At 46.6% G+C, this 14,471-nt stretch overlaps 1 long non-coding RNA gene across 1 annotated transcript in view; it reads right to left on the bottom strand.

The window, feature by feature from the left end:
- The window catches only part of LOC135313211 (uncharacterized), a 47,597-nt gene extending 34,435 nt beyond the window's left edge, over positions 1 to 13,162 (bottom strand). Inside the window, exons 1-3 of the long non-coding RNA XR_010372847.1 lie at positions 12,776 to 13,162; positions 1,750 to 1,838; positions 794 to 994 (exon numbers count right to left, since the gene is read on the bottom strand). This is a non-coding gene — a long non-coding RNA (uncharacterized LOC135313211). The remainder of the gene's footprint in view (positions 1 to 793; positions 995 to 1,749; positions 1,839 to 12,775) is intronic.
- Between the last annotated feature and the right edge of the window lie 1,309 nt (positions 13,163 to 14,471).

Here is a 14,471-nt window from a genome sequence, read left to right as displayed (position 1 = left end):
GGGAGGGCTAGCTCAATCCTGCAACATGGCCAACAACATGGACTTTCCCCTACAGCTGCTGAGCTAGGCACTAGTACAGAGTGGCAATTTTTGAGGGAGCTAGTTTGTCTGGAAAGGTTTCTCCCGAGGATCATGGATGCTTGGAATTGCTTTCAACCCTCTCTTAGGTAACAGCGTTCATCCCAAGCGCAGCACTCATAAAATTAACCAGCTTTACAACACCCTGTTGGGTATTTGACAGGCTAAGAAAAACACCTCCTTTAAATTGCTGTTATTCAAGGGCATGTGGGAATGAAATTTCCATCGTTAATTATTGGTAAGGTCACTGGTGTCTGGAGCTGTGCAAGGATTTCATACGGAATGCAAACAGGGCGCTCCGATGGCCAAGCAGCTGCTGCATTTAGAGCTTGGCCATGGCCTTCCTCAGATAAGATAATGTAGTTTTACATCCTTCCTGTGCAGGCATAGTGGGGTTTTGTTATCCATATTGATAACTGTGGCAATATTGGGCATGTCCCTTGCGGGTCAGGGCAGCTGAGCTGGTCACATAGTAACGGTTGCTTGTTTGGTGTGCCAGTGTCAGGAAACGTTAATATTTTGATGAATTTTGTCTGAGAAAAGGCCCCTGACTGTCACCAGTGCAGTGACAGTGTAGCAGAGCAGAGGAATTATCAGGCAGATAATGTAGCCTGCTACACAGTGTGGCCCCGTCTCTGAATCCCTTGGACCTGTAGGCTGAATTTCACTGTAACCAGCTACCGCAGCTAACCACATTTCATTTGCAGTATCTTACTTGGCAGAGAGAGTCGCTTTTATATCCTAGGAGCTCCACAAAGGACACTGAGGCGTGCCAGTGAATGCGGTCTTTCTGGACTGGAACACAGCAGGACAGCAGACACAGGTTTGTTGTGTACACGTTTTGCATATGCAGGCTCTCACCTCCTCCACAAAGCTGGAGTGGGCCTAATTAGAGAGTAGAGCATCAGTAGCCAACCTGCAGAAGGAATGAGAGAAAAGTATGCCAATGGCTTATCACCAGAGATGGGCAGAGCTGGTTCTTTCCCCTCTAAGTTTGGGGGTGGTTTTTGTTTGTGACTGTTTGGCAACCAGCCACAGAAAGCATTTTTTAAGCTTCATCTGGGTCTCCGAGGAAAAAAAAAATCATAATTCCTTCCCAAGTTATTTTTAGGCTGTATCCAAGACTGTAAAACTGGCACAGAAAAGAGTAAATAGCATCAGGCTCTAATTGGGCAGGAAGCAAACAACTGTGTTAACACCAAGCATCTGGATGTCAGGAGAATCCCTCTTCCCCTTTCTGCTCTCAGCCATTTCTTTTTTCCTCTGCATATACGACACACACCACTGCAGTGCATTTATGTGCTGCTGCTCGGATTGGGAAACACCATACCGAGCCTGTCTGTAGTACCTGAGAAGCAGGCCAGTTGGAGCAAGCAAAGACGACTTGGAAAGGGAGCCATCTGTGCACAGAGCGGCGCCATGGTCTGCAAAGCAGAGCAGGCCCCGCTCAGCCCACGCCAACTCCCACCACATCTGTGGCAGCCACCAGCCCCATTGCTCTGCCAGGGCTCCCACCCGTAGCCCTGAAAGACGTGTGGTTTTAGGGGTGCTTTTAGGCTCCAGGAAGCATCCCCCTGCTGCGTAAGCATATGCATTTTAAGGGCAGGCACCTCATTTGAGAATCACACATGCTTTCTATGACTTGAAAAAGAGACAATCGCATGACCTTACCTGCTCCTTCTGGGCTGGTCTTGGTCCCACTACAAAAAAGCACATTCTGGTCTGCACAAGGAAACGATGCGCTTCTTGGCAGACGGGAGCTGGAATATACAGACGGCGCGTGTATGTAATTTTGCAAGGTTATACTTCCTTTTTAATAAATAGCTCACTGTGGTAAATTCTTCTGGAACCTAAAGTATCTCTGAATATGAGGGATCCCTGGGGATGTAACACGGCAGGAGGATGGTAAGTAACCATGCTGCTTCCGCTCAAACTCCCTGACAGATGTAGACTGCCTCCTGCTTCACTCCCCATCACCTTATCTGCTTGTCCCCGTGGCCTTGCGCTGAGAGACCATTTCAGCAGGGATGCCCCTTTCTGGAAGCTGTTGCACAGCATTCCTGCAAATAGACCCTTTCTGACACAGCAGAGAGAGAAGTAAGTTGCTGCAGTGTCTCCTTCTCAGATGCCAGATGGGGCATTTTCAGTGGAGATGTATTTCAAGAGGCAGGCAGCCATCTAGATTTGGCACGGGACTTCCCATACAGCATTGTGTCTTGTTTGGTCAGGTGTCCCTGGAGACACCAGGAGAACAGGCTGTGAAGGAGTGGGATCAGGTTGTTTTACTGTGAAGAGACTGGCATCTTAGTTTCTGCTGACTCACTTGGGCCAGAGGCACCTAAATCACCCAGGCGTCTAAAGGACCTGGGCATCGCTTCTATGTACTTGCCATGAAAGAAGACTTTCCTGCTACGCTTTGGGCAATCATCAGTTAAATTTTTCTGATGTCTCCACTCGAGTGAACAACAGGGCCGGCTCACAGATGTGCAAACCCCTGTGCTTGACTTGTCATAAAAGTGCCTTGAGAACAAGACGGCAATAGACAAACATATTGACCGCTTTCCCTTCCTACATCTAGACTTCAGACTGCATCCCACTGGCCTTCAGGCCATAAATGGTACCGTCCGAGACAAGCAAAACCCTGCCAGTTGCAGTCAACTCTGGCCATCAGTGGACTCAGCACAGTGCACAGTCTTTTCGCCAGTGTATCCTGTGGGGAATACGCATCCTCTTCCACGATTCTATGGATGTGTGGCAGCATGGTAGTAACAATGCTAATCCCCTGGTATGAACTATTCTTGACATTTTTGGTCACAGGGGTTGCAAAAGCACCCACCATGAAGGCAGGCCTTTCCCTCTTCGGTATCAGAACTGGTGGGGCTGCAGGCTTCGACAGACAGACAGGCACCTGGGGTGGCTGGTGAAGACCACGTGAGGTAGCACCTTCCAGAACAGAATTTGTCCACAGCCCAAGGAAAAACTCAGAGTCTTGCTTTATCTTTTTAAATTTTTGTGTGGAACATGTTGCTTTCAGTAAGGTTTGAGCTGAGTTTATATTTTAGGTGCCTGGTTTTGCTCCTCACATTTTACAAAAATAACAGCTGCCTAGCTTTAAGAAGTTTAGAGGTTGACACCCATAAGCCATTACTTACTAGCACTTCCACAATTAATAGATTCCCCTAAAATTTAGAACAGGAAGCAGTGAAGGTTCTCCCAGTCCTTTGAAAAGTAACCGTATGGGCATATGAAACCACCTGAACACAGAGGTTTTTCTGCGGCACCTACATGTCAAACTCTCCTTTGACAGGTTTTTGTGGAGAGGTAGCTTACTTCCAGCCAAAGACATGTGCCTCAGAGCACGTCTATCCCAAGACAACATTGAGCATGTGTTCTTTTTGCTGACAATGGGAGCTGGGCATACACGTGTAGCTCTGTATACGCTGACTATGCGTAAGTACACAGATCTGGGAATATTTCCCACAGCCATACCCAGCATGGAGGGCTGTGGAGATTCAAAATGGGAGGTAAAGGTATATGCCCAGCCCTACCGAAGATTTTTCTCCATTTTTACTGTCCTCTCTCATTTTTTCCCTGCCAATCTTCAAATACAAGAGTATTTCCAAACTATAAACACTTGTGAACAATGAGTACCTTGTAAAACTGTGTACGCTACACATCTCAGGAAAAGAGTACTTGTGGAAAGTCCCCAGCCACCTCTGCGCACACAGCAATCTCTGTTTCAGGGAGACTCATCTTCCCAGAGTTCAGACTACCGTCCTCAGGTAGTTATCTGACACAGGGCAACGAACTGCCCTCCGGGTGAACCTTCCACCTTTCCACTGACAGCAGACAACCAGCGGAGACTTCTGACGGCTAATGCTAGGGTACCAGGTGTGCACTATGAAGCTATGGGGACCACACTAATGTATGCAGACTGGCAGAGGTGATGGCTGAAGGGGTGGCCTGATCCTGCGCCCTAGGAATGCTCAGGGGCTAGGTGGAGAGATGAAGGGCAGGGCTCCCTCTGTGCTCACAGAGGTCCAGTTCTGACTGCTCTAAAGCGGAGCTGTCAGTGACACCAATGGCGGCAGAATTTGGCTAACACCAGAGCACCCTGTCTACATGTTTATAGCTAAATTTCTGCCGGGAAAAGGTTATAATCCCTGTGAGGCATAAAGGAGGTAATTAGAGAAAGGCAGGCCTGGGGTGACGTGCTTAAGGCATGGCTTTTTCAAGACATTTCCCCTAACCCAAAGGGAATAGGCGAGAAGCAGTGAATATACTCAGGGAGTCTCCTCTAAGCACCACCCACTATAGCACTGATGTGGCAGACAGCCTTTCATCAAGCCCTGAGTGCCTAACCTACTCTGGTGATTCAGAAAATCCCCCAGCTAACTCTTAGCCCTTAAATCTCTATAAACACCCCAAAGTAGCACAGGGTCCTTGGGTGCCGCAGACAAAGTTATGAGCAGACAGCTAAATGCGCTTCTGCAGTCTGGGTATGGAAAACAGGATTGCTCAGGCTTGCCAAACGGCGTGAGAACATGTGAATGAAGTCTGCAGACTTCTTCCTTGTTCCCAACTTACTCTGGAATAATTGTTTGCTTTAGCCAAGCTCTTCCTGATCCATATCCACAGATCAGCATTAGGCTTAGCACTCCAGCCTGTCATGCAATATCTCCAACATGAAAGCAGACAACAGAGATACGACGGGGCAATTTTCTCCTCAACACCACTATGCAATAGCTTACGGGATGCCGTGGCTTTTAGGCACGAGGCAGCGAATTGGAGACTGGTAAGGGGTTTGAGTCACTGCCTTTCAAGCCTGAGCATCTGGCCAGCTGTTTGGCCCCGAAAGTGTGGCACCATTTTCCAGAGTAAGTGTGGTTGTTTTGTGTTTTCTATTGTTTACGTGCTCAAGAACCCCATCTTTTATTCTCTGGTTACCTGCCTGCCTCCCACCAGTCTTTCAGGTCTCGTGTTTGGCCGAAAGCGTCCTGGGAATCTCCAGTTGCATCTTGCTGGTCCCAGCCACGTGGCTGGTCTGGGCTCCTGCCTGTGCTTGTTTGATGTGTGACCCATGCACAGGCTGCCCCTTACCCGAGATGCTTTCCCACAAACAAAGGAGTGACCTGTCTCACAGGGTGCGATACAGGCGAAGGCTGCACTCAGACACCCTGTCCTGATGAGAGACTCTGATGCTAATCGCCTGCCTTTGATCCGTTTGCCTTTCAACTAAAACTACCATCTTCTCCCTTGTCTCCCATCCTGCTCTCCTCCAAACGAAGACCTGCGCAGCTGCCGGTGCACATGATAGGAAGTGCCACATCCAAGCAGATCAGAAATCTCAAGCCTTGGCGAGGATTTTCTACAGGTAATTGAGGGTATTTGCATTTTGCAGAATCAGTACCGGTTTGTGCAGCTAAGTACACAGCTGCACCACTGCCTAGTCTGGACATGCAAATAGTCCTTGGTGAGAGCAAGTGCAGCCTTCGGAGAGAATACAAATTCGAGACCTCAATTTCATGTCTGCCAGACCCAGAAAACTGGGGTTTACTTTGCTAGCCCCAAAGTAAGAAGTTCAGTCACTAGAAACCAATGCCAATTTCTTAGCATCAGTGATCTATTAGAGATGGGTGAAGCTACACTCATGGCCTTTGTAGATCTTTTTAAGCCAGGAGGCTTCTGGTAAGTGTAATTGCTGTACACCAGTAGTAGAAATGTTAACATTTGACAGTTATTTTCATCCGACTCAAAATAAGGATTAAATGAGATTTCCATGGAAGGTTATCTTCATGGTCTGCAGGTGATTTTTACTTTGCTCTTTAGTTAGTAGGTTTTAAATAGTAGCTTTTAAATTTGTCCCCTAGATCCACATCAGGTTGGATATCAAACTCATCAGCATCTGGGAGACATTATTCCTAACAGGAATCCAAATGTGACCCTGGACAGAGGCAGCTTTTTTTTTTTTTATTTCACTTTTTAAATTCCCAGCTGAAGACCAGACCCATGTCTGGGTTTGGATCCAGGCATCCCATAAAGTGTCAAGGTATGCAGGGCCCCTCTGCTCCATCTAACTCCCCTAACTAGTCCAAAAGAGTGCACTCCCGGACAGACTGCTTCTAGGAACAGTATCAGTGCATTACCCTTGTAACTCATTAATGCTAATAGCAGTTGCATAATGCACAGCTGAAATGTGGTTGTACAGTAAGCTAAGAACATAACCCAGCTATATGAGGTACGATTGCCAGTCAAAGTTTTTAAAGAAGTAACTTTCCTTACCATTACAGCTGAATTTATCTTTGATTCTAAATGCTCTGAAGGGGTCCATGTTTCAAGGTATCACAAAGTCATGCCACTAACCCTAGCATAATCCTCCGCTTAAATGCTGCACGCTTGGTCGCAGTCTGGAAGGAGGTATGAGCTCACCTCGTCATTGCCCTCTGTGTGCAAAAGCTTAGGAGCAAAATCTAGACCGCCAGAAGGTCCTTGGTCACCTCACTGACACGGAGCTCAAGCATCAAAGATGGCATGTTATCCTTTAACCCTCAGGGAGCCCTGAGCACCGAGGTTCAAAGCGGGAGAGACTGAAGGGAGTCCTAGGTGCAGTGATGTGAGTAGCTATTCAGACGGAGTCTCCGAAGCCCCACAAGCAATGAGCCAGCTGCTGAGGTTACGTCAGCCCTCGCTTATGTCAGCCCTGCCAATGAGCGTAAGCAGAACCCTGCTAACAAAATGGAAATCTCAACCTTCAAAAAAACTTCTAAAGCCTGGTGTGTTGCACACAAGGGCAGAATGAATTTTTTTCATATTCTGCAGATCTGGTCAGTTCTCATGACTCAGTGCATCTGTCTCATCCCGTTGGCTTGCTAAGAGAATATTAACTATGTCCTCTTCAAGGCCATGTTTCTCTTCTTTTGTCATAGCCTCATTTAAATGCTTTTCATTGTCTTCAGATAAACAAGCTTTGGACCATATTTAAAATATAAGGCCAGCTGTATCCTAGGGCCATCAGATAACATCCAATGGAACTCTGTATGTACAAGCCAGATGGAGCACTTAGTTTCTATGTTGCGCTGAATAGCAAACACCTCTCTACCGCCTGCTCCCTGCCAGCAAAAACACGCAGGGTAATTCCCTCAGGAGGCGCTTCTCTGTGTCCTGAGCCTCAAGCTGCAAGTGCTCAAACTGGCCCTTGCAAGTTGATGACAGGTACCCAAAGTTTTCAGCTTTGCTCTCCTTTGAGTCCCGCTTATCTTGGCTGCTTTGTCAGATCCCCTGGCTTCCCCTAAAGCACCAGAAAAAAAGAGTTTAAAAAGGGAAGCCATCAAGTGAAGCAGAAGGGCAGAATTCGTCACTATGCTTTTCTGAAGCTATATCCATGTGCCTTCTGGCAGCTGTTGTCACTCTGGGCTTTGCTGCTCCGATGGCCAAGGACTGCCACACTGCCAGTAAGGGTGGAGCATCTGTGTGACCAGCTCTTACTCTGGGGAGTGAGTTTTCCTCCCTGGAGAGTGAGCTGATTTGCTTCAGGTGAAAGCCAAAGTGCCGGCCAGCTTGTAAACAGTACAGCTGATGAGCGAGTGAGATGTAGCCTTCAGACACTGATGCGGTGTAGGCAAAGCCAGAGCAACTCCATGTGATGCAGCAACAACAGACAACAGACTCGGCTGTCCAAGGCTGCTCCTAACCTTCCGCCTGTTTGGGCCAGTTTGGGGGTCTCCTGATGCCACTGTGGTGCCTGGGAGGGATGTGCAGTTCGTTCTGCCCTCTGACTCTGGCTGGGGACTGCCCTGCAGCAGCTCTTGGCAGGAGATTTCCCCACAGGCGTACCCAGAGAGATCAGGGCTCAGCAGGAAGGCAGCTCCCTGGCTCGCCAACCTTTCTGTGTGCTGTGCCCACTGGCTCACCACGATGCAGTCTTTTGCTCTAGATGCCAGGGTTTTGCCCAGAGCCACAGAAAGGAGTGTTTAACTGTGTTGAAGGTTGCCCTCTCCCAACAACTGTGCCTGTTGCAGTGTCACTTCCCTTTGGGAATGTGTCCTGCTTGTAGGTGACTGAAATGAATTATGGGGCTGAATTATGAAGACATGAAGCTGTACGAGGATGAAGAGTGCTGCTGCAGCTTTGAAACAACGGAAAATATTAAATAAACCCTAATTCCCTGCTGGCACATATACATGCTATAAATAAACATCATAACTATGTAAATAGCACACAGCTCCTAGGAGCTGGATCGCTTTCTGGGATAGCAGGCAGGGGAGCCTGCTACCCTGCAATAGAGGGATCATGTTTGGCTAAATTATGCAATTAATTTAAATGCATTCTGTACAGTAACATAACTTTTGGAAACCATATGGTTTGGCCCTCCTGAGCGATTCCCAGAAGTAATTCCTGCAAGGAGCACACACCCAAGCCAGTCAGAATTTCTGGAATGACATTCCAGTTGCTCAACACCTGGTTATGCAGATAGAAGAGAAAACAGAGCGACGCCTTAGCCAGTATAATAGATAAGGGTGTGAGAATTCAACTCGCTGGCTAGCACATGAAAGTGTGAATGACCTCGCCCCATGTCCAGGATTGCTCAAGCCATAGGAGATGTCAGTATCAATACACACATCTTCGTTTCTAGTCACAGGATGGCTCTCTTCTCAATGTTTGCTTCTGCCCTCAGATCTTAACCCCAGAATGGAGGGAAGGTGCAACGCTTGTTGAACAACGTGCCTGCAAAGTTGTTTGCTTCTGCAAACTGACTGCAGAAAAGGATTAATGAAATGCTCCTCTGTTATTCCCTCTAGTGGAAGACCTTCCACCTCTTCAGATAAACTCACATGCAATTAGAGGGAGGTCGAAGTAACGGGTTCTCTGTTGTCTTCAAACTGAGACTAGTGGCTCCACTATAGTATCTCCCACGTAACGACTGGGCGACCCTCCCAGTATTAAATAGAAAGAGGTCCTCTCGGTCATAAAATCCCCGAGTATATTCAACTTCTTTTTATAAAGCAACAAACAGCTTGAAGCACACGCATTTTGCATCTCAGTATCTACCAGGAATGAGCCAAAAGTCCTTATTTTGCATCTGTAACCAGAAGAAAAGATGTGTATCAAAACAGCAGTCAATTAATTCACTGAGTAGCAGATTTTGGCAGTTGTAGCCCAAACTCATGGCTTAGGTTGGAGGGGTGAGGGGAGTTGCTTGATGTGAATTCCTCCCTGTCCCAGCTGAGGTGCAGAGCCCATTCTGAAGGAGATGCAAGGAAATAGATGGGGGGTAGAAGTTGGAGATAGGTTCTAGGTGAAGCGGGCACCTAAAACCTCCTGCCAATGACACCTGGGGAAGTTCTGGAAGGAATATGAAACCAAGCAGTCAACAGGCCCAGCACACGTCCTGCAAAACCCTGAGCTGAAAGAAAGACCACAGTTAAATGGTTGCAGGGTGGGTGTTCACATTTCAAGTAAATGTTTTCCCCTGAGCTAGAGGGAGACCTTCAGCAGCAGTCAGTGTGCCTTGTGTTACAACTAGGTTTCTAACCTGGCTACAACATTGATTGAAGTGATTAATCTAACCCTGTAAAGGCAGCTTTGGTAAACAAAGACCTGTGAGTATGAGCAGGCAGGATTAGATGAGAGAAAAACGTGGCAAGTGGTGCCTCTCCCATAGGAAGGGATAAAGCTTGCGACAGATGCTAGTACCTGTCCCAGAAGCACTGAGGAGCCCCTCAATCGGTAAGCCGGCTCGTAAGTCCTGGTTGTCTTTATTAGCAATGAATCAAACCCTTCACCCCCAATCTAGGAAATTCCAGGGCACATGCTTTTCTACTAACTTCTCCGTGCACCAAGGAAGAGACAGTAAGGGTAACGAATTAGGAAAGCAGTCTTCTACTCCTCTCTCCTTTTTATTTCTTTTTTTTTTTTTTTTTCGGCCTAACAGCTCCACAATAACTGACACACAAAAAATATATGGAAGCCTCCTGCAACTTGAGACATGAAGTTATATGAGAACACATCTGGGTGTCTCCAAAGTATGGGAGAAGGGCCAGATCCTGAAAGATACTAAGACCTTTAACTCTTGCTGGACAAAAAGGAGCTTCAAGTATGTGGCCTGGCTGTCTAACGTGCTCATCCTAAACATATCTGTAACTTATCACACAGTAAGTGCCACATGCCAAGTCTCTTGGTTTCTCACTAAATCCAGTGGGGTTCAGATTGGCCCGTTATAGACTAGCAAACGGTTCTCTGGAAAAGCTTGCCTCAAGCCCCAGTGAGATGACACTATTGCCGTTCCCTCTCCCAGCTTGCTCTGCAGTATTATTGCAGAGCAATAATTATTGTGAGTATTCTGCCTGCTCACATACATGCTTCACGTAAGGCCTTGAAGTACGGGGTACACGAGACTACATCTAGATTTTTCTTTCATGAATTTGCTTCGATTGAAGCCAATGGCCCAGACTGTTTCTCTGAAGGAAGCCCTGCCTGTTCAGCAGGTAAACGTCGGTCAAGTCCACAAAGGTGTTCAGTCAGAGGGGATGTGAGTGTGCAAGAAGGTCTGTATTGGTGGGTACAACTATTATTGCATAAAAAAGTAAAAAGGAGGTGGGAGCAAACAGTTCTGGGTTCCTTTAAAATATCTTCTATCCATTAGACAAGCTAGTGAGTGAGTAAAGGAATAATCTAAGACATTATGACTGTGATGGCTAAATAATGACAATGTGGAGGAAGGTGTTAATTGCAAATATGGCTGAAGTATGGCCAGGGAGCCCCAACATACTCAATTAGAGAGATCCTTAAGCATAGTGGATCCAGCAAGCAAACTCTCCACCTACTCCGGTGACAGCATCACCATCAACCACTGTACACAGCAACAGCGCAAAGGCAGGATTCGGCCTTCATCTGAAATTATCCGTCTTCTCTTTGAAGAAATATGCTGGGCTTAAACATATTTTAGCCTCTGAAAGATGCTAGAGCTCTGGCCAGAGAAAATCATAGGTGCAGAGAGATGGATTTCCACCAGTAAATGACACAGCCCACAGACTATTAGGCTGAGAGCGGGCTCATACCAGCCCACCTGCCGTGAAACTCTGACCTTCCCTTTGACATTGCAACCGCACCTGTCATATGCAGCATGGCTACGGCTACAGCTTGTGCCAGGGTGACACCTGCCTTGCTTATCTTACACAGACCAAACCCCTTTTATGAGCACTTCTAACTTCGATCATTTCACACCTGCTGGCAAAAGGGGTTCACAGAGTTTCTTGCGCCTTCTGCAACACACGATGGCAATGCAGTTGACATCAAGTTACAGCTGACAGCTTATCTCTGGAGTACCTATTTCCTACCACCCACTTATTTTGAAGTCCCACCATTGCCAGCAAGCAGTACTGGGACAATCCCCTACTTTCAGAAGTGTCACAGAGGCTACTAGAGCACAGGTCTGGTTAACAATGACTCAGAGGCTTGTTTCAAGAGTAACACTGCTCTTATTTCAAATAGATGCAGTCGGGTGCCTGGTCGTTCGGGCTGAGTGCTGTGGGGCAGCTGGAGGTAGCCAGCTCACACCCATGTGTGCTCCTGGCCCACTGTGGTAAGACCATCCAGGCATGAACTTGTTATGGTGTCTCTCTTGGGAAAAGGCTACGGGTCACTGGAAACCCATGCTTTTCTGCTTCGTGCTACCCGTGGGAACCTAATTTGTTCCACCTCAGCGTAGCCATGTTAGAAGGTAAGTAACAATCTCCACTGGTCTGGGTGCCGACCCCAACCTACAGGCCGCCTTCCTGCCGGACCTCAGACCCACCTGATCACTACGGACTTGCCCAGTGATCTGGTCTCCGGGCTGACCCTGGCTGCACTATCACAGAAAGATGGGAGACACTGAACAGCTAAAGAAACCCCCTTGGCCAGGACTAAAAAGCCCACCTGTAACTTTTTAATGCTTGTTGCCCAGCTCTCTACCCAGGAGGCAGAGCATGGCACAAGCGACCAAAGGTATTCATTTCATCAGACAAAGCTATTTCACTGAGAACAGAAACATTAAAACTTCCATTGACTTAAAATTTAATAAAAGATAGGAAGTCAATAAAAAGGTTTGGATTTACCTCAAAACATTGCTCTGCTTATTAGCTTAATGACTGTGCAAGGGAAGCTTGACTTCAGTATCGCTTTGGTTATATATGCTTTCTGGGAACAGCAATGATTTCTAGGCCATTAAATATTTGTCTGCATGACCGGTGCGTTCTCCCTCCTGCTAACCTGCACTGCTAACGTACTTCCCCCAGGAGACGGAATGTTTGCCATACCAAAATAGCAACTAAATGAATGAAAGTTCAAGTAGAGCTATAAATAGAAAGGGCACTAGGTTTCCACAGTGCGCATATAAGCTACTTCACACCCACTTCCTTTTGTCTGCCATTAACTCTGAGATCTGAAGTGAAATAACCTTTCTGCACTTTGGAAGAACAAACAGCAAAGCAATAAAGAGACCAAACTGCTATGAGGAAGTCACTGAAGTGCTGTGTAGGGAAGATGCACAGACTATTATATATATATATATGTATAGTTTTGTAGTATATATTTTTAATATATACTCTCCCTCTATATATACACTATACTATATCTATATATATATATATATAGTGCTGTGCCCCACAGCTGGAGTTGCCAAATAGTAATACCCAGTTTAAATTTTAGCAGTACTTACATGGGAATTTGGGGACGGCTGAATGAAAACGCCTTGGGTGGAATTTCACTCTGCCCATTCTTTGTTAAGTCTCTCTCATGCGTGATGTGGAGCAGAGCCAACCACTCAGTCTATGGGTAATACCCAGCAGCACCTCCTGGTGGAAACGAACTTCCAGGGCTGTGGGCAGCAAAACAGGGAGAAAAACATATGATGAAAAGTAGAAAAAGAAAGAAAAGCTAAAAAAAAAAAAAGAACCATAAAACAAATTTTTTTAAAGGACAAAACTGGCTTGCTTTTCGCACCAAAGACAGAGCATACTGGCACTATCCCTGTGTTGCTTTTCCCATGTAAATAAATGCCTTTGCAGGTTGCCACAAGGTGTGTTTAGGACAGCTATGGGTGGAAGGGAGGCGATCTCCACTACAAGAGTTAGTCCTCATTAACAAAGCTCACAAACCCTCACGCTACACTGTATATTCCTGCGTTTCCCCTGGACTGGCACTGTCTAGAGGTTCTCTTGTGGAAGGCTGTTAACATCCAATAACTGACACTGCGATAAAACCCAAATAAACTTGGAGGAAAGTAGCTGAGTCAGGCTAGATTAGATTAGGTGGTAATCTACTATTTTTAGTTTTAGCTGGTAGAAATGGATACCAAACAAAATCTCACTAAAAAGAAACTCCTACCCAAAATATAGGGTCATAAAAACGTTACAAGTTCACAGGTTGGGTTTATTATTGTTTCAGTGTGTGATATGAGATCTGCATATATAAAGGGATGCCCTTTCCTCTCTTTATGGAGGTTCTTGGGAGGTTGGCATGTGTAACACTTGGCCTGTTGTGAGCTTCATGCTGTTTCTAGGTGCAAATGTAATAATGAGTAAGAGAAGAAAGTATCACAACATGTTTCAATGCGTCTCGTCTTCTGATGAGAACTCCAGACCATTTCTGCACAGCTGTCTGAACAGAGCTCCTATCTGATCCTTATCGTTTCACTCCTAGCAATGGAGGTGGCTGTACTTCTTTTTTTTTTTTTTTTTTTACCTTTAAAAATGTTGAGGAAACTAAATGGAAATGCTGACAAAACACTCCCTGACTTTTCTTCTGAGCAACTGGACATGCCGGATATTTGCTCTATCATCTCTTTTACCTCAGTGCATATTGCGCTGGGGGCTGGGTGGAGGGGTGACTGCAGCTCACCCATGCCGAACGGGTCGCTCCTGCAATCCCCTGTGGAATCACTACTTGTTAATCCAGGGACGAGGCTTACGGAGTCAGATGGTCGCTGCCGGTCTGTTTTCTCTCTTGTCCATCCCAAAACACCCCCAAAGGGAAGAAGCCTGGATGAGAAAGTGCTGCAGTGCGAGGCTGCTTATCCCAGGACTAGCACGACTGTACACAACGTGAGCAAGGAAATAATCTGTCTGGGAAGATGCTGCCCTACATGAAAGCATCTGCCTGCAGCTATATTCCATCAAAGAGCAGATCTGTGGATTGATTTTCCCAGTATGACATCTTCCATCTGCAGAGCATTCAAAGGTTCTTTTATTAGCCCCGCTGTTGTTCGTGATTCAAGCAACATGACAAAACAGCTCATGAAAAGGCACTTGGCTCCACAAACACTGCCCCATAAGCAATACAGAAAGTCCCAAGATGGGGTGGTGGCAGAAGCAGAGCTGTGGTAACAGGGGCAAGGGAGGAGCATGGGAAATGCT

The sequence above is a fragment of the Phalacrocorax carbo genome, chromosome 4, assembly GCF_963921805.1.
Source record: "Phalacrocorax carbo chromosome 4, bPhaCar2.1, whole genome shotgun sequence".
Taxonomy (NCBI): domain Eukaryota; kingdom Metazoa; phylum Chordata; class Aves; order Suliformes; family Phalacrocoracidae; genus Phalacrocorax; species Phalacrocorax carbo.
Note: the sequence above shows the minus strand (reverse complement) of the source record. Positions and strands in the feature narration are given on the sequence as shown.